This window comes from Prionailurus bengalensis, chromosome B3 (assembly GCF_016509475.1).
Source record: "Prionailurus bengalensis isolate Pbe53 chromosome B3, Fcat_Pben_1.1_paternal_pri, whole genome shotgun sequence".
In the NCBI taxonomy this organism is placed as follows: domain Eukaryota; kingdom Metazoa; phylum Chordata; class Mammalia; order Carnivora; family Felidae; genus Prionailurus; species Prionailurus bengalensis.
Genome location: NC_057355.1, coordinates 83,927,501 through 83,937,251, shown reverse-complemented (window position 1 = coordinate 83,937,251; position 9,751 = coordinate 83,927,501). Strand labels below are relative to the sequence as shown.

General features: G+C 44.9%; 1 long non-coding RNA gene across 1 annotated transcript in view; it reads left to right on the top strand.

Annotated features, from left to right (window-relative positions):
• The first annotated feature begins 1,234 nt into the window (after positions 1-1,234).
• LOC122468984 overlaps positions 1,235-9,751 on the top strand; it is a 50,371-nt gene continuing 41,854 nt past the window's right edge. The window contains exon 1 of the long non-coding RNA XR_006293361.1: positions 1,235-1,364. This is a non-coding gene — a long non-coding RNA (uncharacterized LOC122468984). The remainder of the gene's footprint in view (positions 1,365-9,751) is intronic.

Sequence of the window (9,751 nt, the reverse complement as noted above, 5' to 3'; positions counted from 1 at the left end):
ATGAATCTTACAGTTCAGATTCCTACATGTTTAGAGTTAGAAGGGAAGTTAGAGACTATCCGGTTTTGCTTCTTCATTGTTTTTAAAGTTTATTTATTTATTTTGAGAGAGAGAGAGTGTGTGTGTGTGTGAGAGAGAGAGAGGGAGAGGAGCAGAGAGAGAGAGAATCTCAAGCAGATTTCGTGCTGTCAGTGCAGAGCCTGACATGGAGCTCAAACCCATGAACTGTGAGATCGTGACCTGAGCCGAAACCAAGACTCGGACGCTCAACTGACAGAGCCACCCAGGTGCCTCAGCTTTTTCATTTTATAGGCAAGGATCTTGAGGCTCAATGAAGTTACTTTCTCATGGTCACCCACTCAGGTCCTGGCCTCGTTGGTCCTGGCCCTTCTGACACTGTCTATATGCTCATGCCTGCCTCTGTGGGGCTCTCTAGTTGTACTCCAGTCCCCACTTCCAATTGCTCCCCTTCTTCACTCTCTACTACCTTGGAGCCTTCAGCTGGCAGAGAGACCCTTCTGAAAGGTCTCACCCTTCCTCTGTCACTGGATTCCCTGAAGTCCCTCCATGGCCAGGCCTTTTTCCAGACTGCAGGCATATTCAGACTACTGACTTTGGTTTCCCTTGGCTGAGAATCCATGACTTTCCATGAAGAGTGTGTTTCAAAGTAGTTCTTCAAAAATTCAATGGCACAATACTCACTAAAGAAAATTTGAAGGCACAAACAAGTGTTTTTTAACTTTTCTGGTGTTTTCTTTGGACATTCCCCACCCTAGCCCTCCCTTCCAAGGAATAGGTTGGTTATTTGATTTGTTGTAATCATCATCTTACTCATTCAATTTTGTATCCCGCTATTTTCCACTTGTGTTCTTTTAGTATAACTCTGTGGGAGAAGGATTGGGAGCAAATACTAGTCTGCTTTTTTATGAAACCTTCTATTAGAACACTGTTACTTATTTAGAAAAATAAGTTCCTCTCCTTTTTGGTTGGGCAAACAACAATGTTCATGTCCACAGCTATTTTGAGGGGACAGGAAACATGCTCCTTATATCCCCTACATCTTCCTATCTTCCCCACTACCCCATATGGGGGAGCTGGGGTTGAATTCTCTGTCACTGCCAATGGGACACTGTACTTCCTGATAGTCTATGAACCAGAACTCTTCCTCTGCCACCACATCCATGTTCAATCCTTATTTTTTGTTCTTTCTTAAGTAGGCTTAATGCCCAGGATGGAGCCCCCTGTGGGGCTTGAACTCATGACCCTGAGATTAAGACCTGAGCTGAGATCAAGAGTCAGACGCTTAACCGACTGAACCACCCAGGTGTCCCCACATTCAATCCTGTCTTCTAGTCTCCATGACGGTAAGAGCTTGACCCCACCCATGATGTTGACCCGTTTGCCATCTCTGATCTCTGTTGTGAAGGAATCTGTCATAAAATAATCATCCATGAAGCCTGCACACTGTACAACTCTGTGAAATCAGCAACCAAGTCTTTCTTAAGTCTTTTGCATGTCTCTATATCACCAGTATGATGCCCAGCATACAGAAGACACCTAAGAAATGTACAGTGGGTGAATGAATGGGTAACTCTAATTGTGATTGCAGAATAGTCTTCCTTTTTGGTGACTCCAAAAGCAAAGCCACAACTGTGATGAGGACATTCTCTCCAGAACATTTCCTACCACCAGGGAAAAAACAAACTGAATCAAATACTGAAAGTCAAGAAGGCTGAGAATTATCTTGGATAGGAATAATGGTCCCTGGTGTCTCAGGTTCTTTCTTCTTACTTCTCATAGTCCACAGACCGTGCATATTACAAAATCCTTTTTATCATGTAAGAATCTCAAATGCCTGATTTTTCTTTTGTTATTCTCCTTAATTTTGAAGCAAAAGTGGTTTATTTCCCAAGATAGGAGCAGCAAGCTCCACTTTAAGGGAAAGCCCAAATCTTCATAAATTTTCTTCAACACCTCAAAATCTTGGTCATGGGCTAACCTTGCTTGCGATGTAGAATTGTTTCTCGATGGAAGACTACTCGGCAGTAAAAAAGAATGAACAAAGTGGTAGATACAACAACCTGAATGAATCTCAAAATAATTTTGCTGGTGAAAGAAATCAGAGCAAACATCAGTGTATACTGTATGATTACACTTCTATAAAATTCTAGAAAACTCAAACTAATTTCTAGTGACGGATAGTGGTTGCCTTGTAGGTGGGATGGGAATAAGTAGGAGGCAGGGATTTTTTATAAAAGGACACCGGAAAACTTTGGGATGTGATGGGTATACTCATTATTATGACTGTGGTAATGACTTCACAAGTGTGTGTGTATGTCACAGCTTGTCAAGTTGTACATTGTAAATACGCAAATTTTACTGGATGCCATTTATACACCAATAGAGGTGTTTTTAAAATTGTTTCAAAGAAATGGAGTCCTCTGCCCCACCTTATATTTCCTACCTCACTTTCCAGCTTCCTCCTACTAAAAGGGGATCATACCCAATTTTGTTCCTAACGTGCAGTCAGTCCTTTGTTATGATGGACACTGACAGTTCTTTGCTTCTTCTGGAAGTAAAGAAAGTATTTAAACTGGGTCACTGTTGCCTCCCACGTGATTCTCAGCCCCTCCAGAATGCTATAAAGAAGGTTGCCCTCTTCTCCTGTCTGTAGCCATTTAGGGACTTCCCCCCTCTCCCGCCCTCCCCACCATAGCTCCGGTGACAGGTTTTTGAACAAACAGCCACTGTTTGTGTAGCTGGCACTGGCATTACTGCAAGCCTGGGTGGGCCGTGACTTCCCAGACCCAATGATAACCATTCTCAGACCTTTCACATGTTTTGAAGATGCTCTTCAAAACACCCATTGGTTTGTTCTACACAGGATGGCCTGAGACAGTGACCTGCCAATGTTTGCCTGTTCCTTCTCCTACATTTCCTTCATCGCTCTCCAAGGTGCCTTAGGATTAGGTAAGGTCTAAATTAGTAGTAAGAAGTACAGACAGATCTCCTGAGGAAGTCAGCATTATTCTAATGTTAGAGATATTTCTAGAACCTAAGGAAGAATTGGGAATAAGACCTTGGAATATACAGATGTGGGATGTCAATAACCTGCTGAGGTGTTGGCTCTTCTCTCACCTTGCATAGATAAGAGGTTCAGGGTTTAGGTGGTTGAGTAGCAAAGCCCTCAAGTTAGAGCAGGGCTACTCACACCTGTGCTGGTCTGGGAACAAGGTAAGAAGTTGAGAGCAAGTGTTTAGAAACTTTTATAGGAACATGCTAGCATAATTTTATAACTGTTGGATCTAATAAAAAAAGTTGGGCTTATATTTTGCATGCCTTTTACTTTAAACTCTTTTTTAGCAATTTATTTTTATTTTACAAAAGTTGTAGTTCATCGTGGTTTGGAAATTACAAAGAAAATGAACTGGCTCTTCACTACAGATCATTTGAGAACAACTGAGCTAGTTCCATGGCCTCCAGAAGGCGGTTCCGGACAGCTTTCTTCCAAAGACGTGGTGGATGAGCTAGGGAGAGATGTGGACAGTGCCAGGGAAGAGGAGGACAAGGAGTCTGCCTCTGTCTGTAGTTCCTTCTCCTTGACCAAGCTACACACACATCCCTGGGGAAGCATTACACCAAGAACAGCCACAGTTGAGACAAAATTGGAGGGGACTGCAATAAGAGGAGGGACAGGGAAAGCTGTGGTTATCACCTGGAACTCCTGACTTATCAAATGTCCTTTATCATGGACTTTAGGGGCAGGTGGAGGAAGCAGCTGAGAAATAAGGATTTGAGGGGAACCAGAGCTCACCACTCAGCAGTCTGGAATGAGCTGAAATTGTGAGTCCCACTCAAGAGAATTCCCTACGTTTAAGATGCTTATATAACCCAGGAGGAGGAGGAGGAGAGAGGCTGTCAATCATTGCCCTGTAATACATGCAGATACACTGACATATTCTTGTGGAATCACTGACTGGAGGAATCGTCCCCAAAGAAGACAGAGAGGGACAGAAAAGCTTTAATGAAAAGAGGTGGGATCGGAAAAGGGCTAAGTGTAAAATGGCTTCATTATCTATCTTAAAATGGGGAGTCTTTACCATCATATTTTAGAGCTGTCTGTGCTGGTCCCTGCTCTGTTTTTGTAGTTAATCATGGTATGAGGTGATACTCAGTTTCCCAGGGGACATGAAATAGACTATTGACCTGCTGGCCTTTGAAGCAGTCAACCGACAACCCCTTTGCTATCCCATATCCTGGAGAGGTGGTAGGATGAAGATGATACCTTTGTCTCGTTACCTCTCTTACGTGACTCAGTATGCCTTCTGTCACTGTTGCTGACAATGATGTGCTCCTTGACTGAGAGGAGAGAATCAGGTTGGGTGGGTTCCGGCTCTTTAATGTGAGAAAAGCTTTTGTGTCTTAGCTTTGGGAAAGAAAGGCAACACCCAGCCCTCTTGTTTTTTTGTTAAATTAGAGGGTGCTTTCTGCCTTGTAAATTCTCCTGAAATATATGTTAGCTTTGCCTTGGTGATGACACAGACATGTCTGAGTGTGCCTGCTGTGTGGCAATGCATTATTTCTAGTCCGAAGTGTTGGGTCTCAGGAAACGTTGAGATTAGACCTTAGTCTCATGTTGGTTGGTGGTACGCCAGAAAGAGGGGCCTGCAGCATGGTGGGCTGCATCGTAAAGCAGAAGCAAGCTGGAAAACTCAGCTACATTTTCTCCTGTGCGAAATCCAAGTCAGTGACAGTGCGGTCATAGTTACTTACATTCAGGGATGCTTCGCAAGGTCTGGACCCAACTGCAAAGAGTTTTAAAGGACAAGAGTAACATGAAGGCTGTTACCAGCTACCAGACGATGCTATAGTAATTTGTAAAGCCAAGCTGGCCCCTTCTGGGGCGGAAGTGACTGACTCCCTCGATCAGGGAGACCAGGCTGTGGTTCTAGGTCTTTACTTCTCCCAGTTCTCTGCCCTGAAATAGTCAGGGATGGCCTGAAATAAAATTCAACCCACATCCATTGCCCCTGAAAATGTATAATCTGTTTGGCTAACAAGACTGGTCCAGTATGAAACAATGTAAGAAAATATTAGATTGTGGCAAAGATTACAAGTTATACAGGTGTTTCAAGCAAGAGGGGCTGATGTGGGTTTGAGGACTCAGGGAAGGTTCCTGGAAGAGTAGGGCTTGAACTGGCACAGAGTCCTTCCCTCCTTCGGAATGGGGTTTGCATTCTGGACTTAACGTTGGATGAATAGATAAGATCTCTGGGCCACAAGATGGGGAAAATAACCACTACGTCCTACACTTTCTGTGAGCATTAAATCCTAGCTGAGTAAGTGCTTAGTAATGTTCCCTCTCTTCCTTCCTTTCCATGGCTGCAAGGAGTTCCTTCTGGGATGAATTCCTGGGAATGGTTTACCAATTTAGATGTGAAGCTTAGATTTGCAAGATTGTGATTTCTCCCTGTGGGGAGGCAGTGCCATAAACAAACCAGCAGTCAGTAACTCCTTTTCCTAACCATGCACCCAACTGGGCTAAGTATTTCTCTCTTAAACAAGGAACTCCAAGGCAGAACTTGTGCCCAGAGAGATGCTTTGCCCAAGTACTCACTTGGCTAAAAATACCAGAGTTCTCAATATTAATATTATGATTAATATTAATCAAGTTCTTAAGCAGTACAGCTTCCTTCTTAGCCTCTCTTCATTTATAAACATTTCCCCATTCTGCTATACCCAAAATAGGAAGTCCTAGCTCTGTACTAGAGTATAGTTTTTTTTTTATTATTTTTTTTTAATGTTCATTTATTTTTGAGAGAGAAAGAGACAGAGCATGAGTGGGAGAGGGGCAGAGAGGGAGACACAGAATCTGAAGCAGGCTCCAGGCTGTGAGATATCAGCACAGAGCCCGATGTGGGACTTGAACCCACGAACCATGAGATCATGACCTGAGCCGAAGTCAGACGGTTAACCGACTGACCCACCCAGGAGCCCCTATAATTTTTCATTCTGGAAAAACAGCCCTAGGAATATGATGCCTTTAAAGTTTTTTAATCAGTAAGAAATTGGGCAGATAGGGAGGAAGTATAACATGATATATAAGACCATGGACTCTGGATGCAAAGTACCTGGACTTGCTTCCTGGCTCTGCCACTTTACTAGCTACGTGAGTTTGGGCAAATTATTTAATCTCTGGGTGCCTCAGTTTACTCATCTGTCAAGTGGGAAGATACTTGTGCACAGCTCACAGGGTTGCTGCGATAGGCAAATGAGTTAAGATTTATGTCAAAAACTTAGAGCAATAAGTGGTCAATGTAAGTAGTAAACATGTGTTGGCCATAGTGAATATTATTATGTCCTAGTGAAATGGGGAGAAGGAATGTTTCAGGCCTTGATGGATGCTGTGCCCTAAAGAAAGGGCACCAAGACAGCCAGCACTCATGGGGCCTGGTAACAATGGGAGGCGTAGAAAAGAACACTCTGAGGGAGATAGGGACCCAAGTGCCAAATCCTAATGAGGTCATGTTTGACCACTGACACTGAAATTCCCATCGGAGTGCCCATTAGAATTGGACAGTCTCCGTTCTAGAGCCTGGAATTCCTGGATACGGCCTCTCTGCCAGCCCGGCCCAAGGCTTGTTTTGATGAGGGTGACATGCTAACACAGGACTGAGTCAATAACAGGCCCTTTGTTGTGTCTCCTGGACCTCTGGATGCCACTGTACGGACACGTCCAGCTTGGCTGGCAGCTGGCGTCTTAAGGGTTCAGGTTGTTATCAGATGGGCACTCACTAAGTGGAGTCCCTCCCGATCTGGCGGCGTGTGCTTTTGCGCACGTAGCCCGCATACCTCATATCTCTGCCTGGGCAATTACATCCCAGCCACCCTGCCCCATTCCAAGGCAGCCAGAGCCAGCTGGGACAGTGCTTGGGGAGGGAGCCAGGTGTTTTTCCCTTTCATCCTTTTTGATTCCGTAGGCATTTTCTCCTAAGCTTGGCTCTGACTGCAATGTCCAACATAGAAAAACAAATCCAAAAGGCAGGAGCTAAGCTAGATCTGCACATGGTGCTGCATTTTGCTGTTCGGAAACGAAGCCAAAAGGCACAGCCTCTGTCCTCCGGGACAGAACACCTATAAGCAGCATGTCCTTTCCCCAGCTGCTGCCCGCCAAGTTAGGGTACTACATATATCTGCATATGAGTGGTTCACTGTCTGGTCTGATGTTCAGATCTACATTTAAGCACTAGTGTGGGTTTTGGAATCCAAGTGTGTAAAGTGCATGTCTGGGCATGGTCTCTTGGCCAGGCCTGAGGGTTTTCAACCCACTCGGCTGGTCCCCAAAGCTGGCCTCTTGCATCATAAGTGATCCCACGCAGTTCTGATGACATATGGTTTACGACAATTCACCCTGGTTTGGGAAATCTCCCTGCTAATGTTTTCTTATCTTGGCAGAGAGAGAACCATGTTAGAATACTAGCAATTGGTACCATTTATTGAACACATGCCATGCCCCAGGCAGCTTGCTAAGGGTGCTTTACACAGTGATTTCCCACAGTCTTCCTGCCAGCGCTCCAGTGGAGGTAGAGTGATCAGCTCTGCCTTACACATGAGGACACTAAAACGTGGTGATGTTAGGTAACTTGCTCAAGGCCACTCAGGTAGGAGGTGGGAATGCCAGTATTTGAACCAGGCGTTCTGATCCCCAGCACGTTCCTACTCACCATAGTGCCCACTGCTGTGGTGTCTCTCTGCATGCATATCTTCAAGGATTAATTCAATGCCCGAGAATGATCATCGTCATTATTATCATTAGTTTAATCAGTCAGCAGCATACAGAACCTTCTCCCTGGTTGATACTTTGGGCTAATCTGCTACATCCTTGATGTTGGTATAATAATGCAAAAATTAAGTTATTTCCTTATTGATTTCTATTACTTTGATCCGACAGATATTTAGTGAGCATTTACTTTGTGCCGGGTATTATACTGGACCTAGGAAAGAGGGCCATTACACAGTACTTGCTTTCAAAGAACCACACGGTAGAAAAATAAATAATCTTCCTAATTCCCAAGATGGCCCACAAGGTCTTCTGAAATGGGCCCTTCCTTCCTCCCCAGTTTCATTGCTTTGCATTCTCTGCCTTTGTGTCCTTTTGTTTGTTGAGCTTCCTCCCGTCTCAGAGCCTTTGCACCTTCTGTTCCATCAGCCTGAAATACTCCACATGTTTGCCCTCTTAACTCCTCCTCATCCTTCAGATCTCATCTGAAATCACTCTTCTTTAGGGGATTCTCTCACAATCCTATAGATTAGGTCAGGTTCCCCCTATTAAATCTTATCAAAGCTCCCCCCCTCCCCCCCCCCCCCCCCCCCCCCCCCCCCCCCCCCCCCCCCCCCCCCCCCCCCGCTTTAAATTTTTGTAATTAAGTAATCCACCAGCTCCTTAAGGGCATGAATAATGCTATTGTTGTTCAGCACCAGTCTCGTAACACACAGTAGGTGCACATCAAGTACTCTGAAGTGAATGGGGATTATAAACAATTTATTAGAGCAAAAACTGGGATGTGTGAGTCCCCAGTCCTCCAAGAATCAGACATCAAGACAGGATTAAACGTGCCAGGATTTTATTAGGGAGGGAAGTTGGGAGGGTCATCAGACTGTGAAGCAAGTATGATCCTAGAGTGAAGACGGGAAGAAAGGAAGGTGGGGAGGACCATCATATATATTCTGGTGCAGCCTGGGGAAAGTTCTGGGAGGCCAGCCAAAGTTGGACATCAGAGGAGTGACCCCTCTCCCCCATGGAACAGCGTGCTTCGAATCCCCGTCGCCTTCACTGATTGGCTGGGAGTGCCATGGGAGGTGTGGTCTGGCAGCAGGGCGTGGTGTTCAGAGGCAGCTGCAGGTGCTCCTTGAGTAGCTTCCTGCTCTTTGAGGGGCAAGTCTGAGGGGCTAGTTCTTCTGACTGTCATGTGACAGCTCCAAGACGAGGGGGGATGACACCCAATTGATAGGGAGGATGGAGATTACCAAATGTATGGCTTCCACAAAAGGGCGGGAAATCTTGATTTTGAGGCTCAGCAAGTATTTATTGAACACACACTATTCTTTGACACCGAGGAGGACACAGTGGAATTGGCTATCCGCGGGCTCTCCTCGAACAGACTGAAGCTAGCTAAAAGGCAAAGTAAGTTCACATGCCTGCTTCCTGAGCCTCAGCTTCCTTGCTTCTAAGATGAAGATAACTGCAATCTAGCTTGTGTGATGTGTGACGGGTAGATCTAGTGGCTTCTGTGAATAGGGTTGGGGCTCCGCAAACAAGATTTGAACGAATTTAAATAATAACAATTCATTGCCTTCCTCAATTTTTCAAGCTTTTCTAGTCACTTCAGCAGGGCTGATAAGTTTTCTAAGTTTTCGAAGAAATTTTGGCTTGGGATGCCTGCTTTCTTTGTAATTACTCTCATCAACAGTCCCCTGGGGCTTTTTCTTTAAGAATATTTCAAGTAGAAGAACCGCAGTTTAAATATGTGATCAGCACTAAAGGAAGATTTAGTGTCGAGTTACTACGTTGAAGGAAATCTCTGGGAAAAGGCTCTGTGTACTTGGCTCAGTGAGCTCACTTCAGGGGTTGGTTTCTTAACTCTTAACCCCAAGGCAGTGTTCAGTTTGTTCTGTTACAGTACAGTCATTGGGACATTGCTTAATCGGGTTCTTTCCATAGGTGAAGGCTGTGGATCCCTGAGGGAACTGG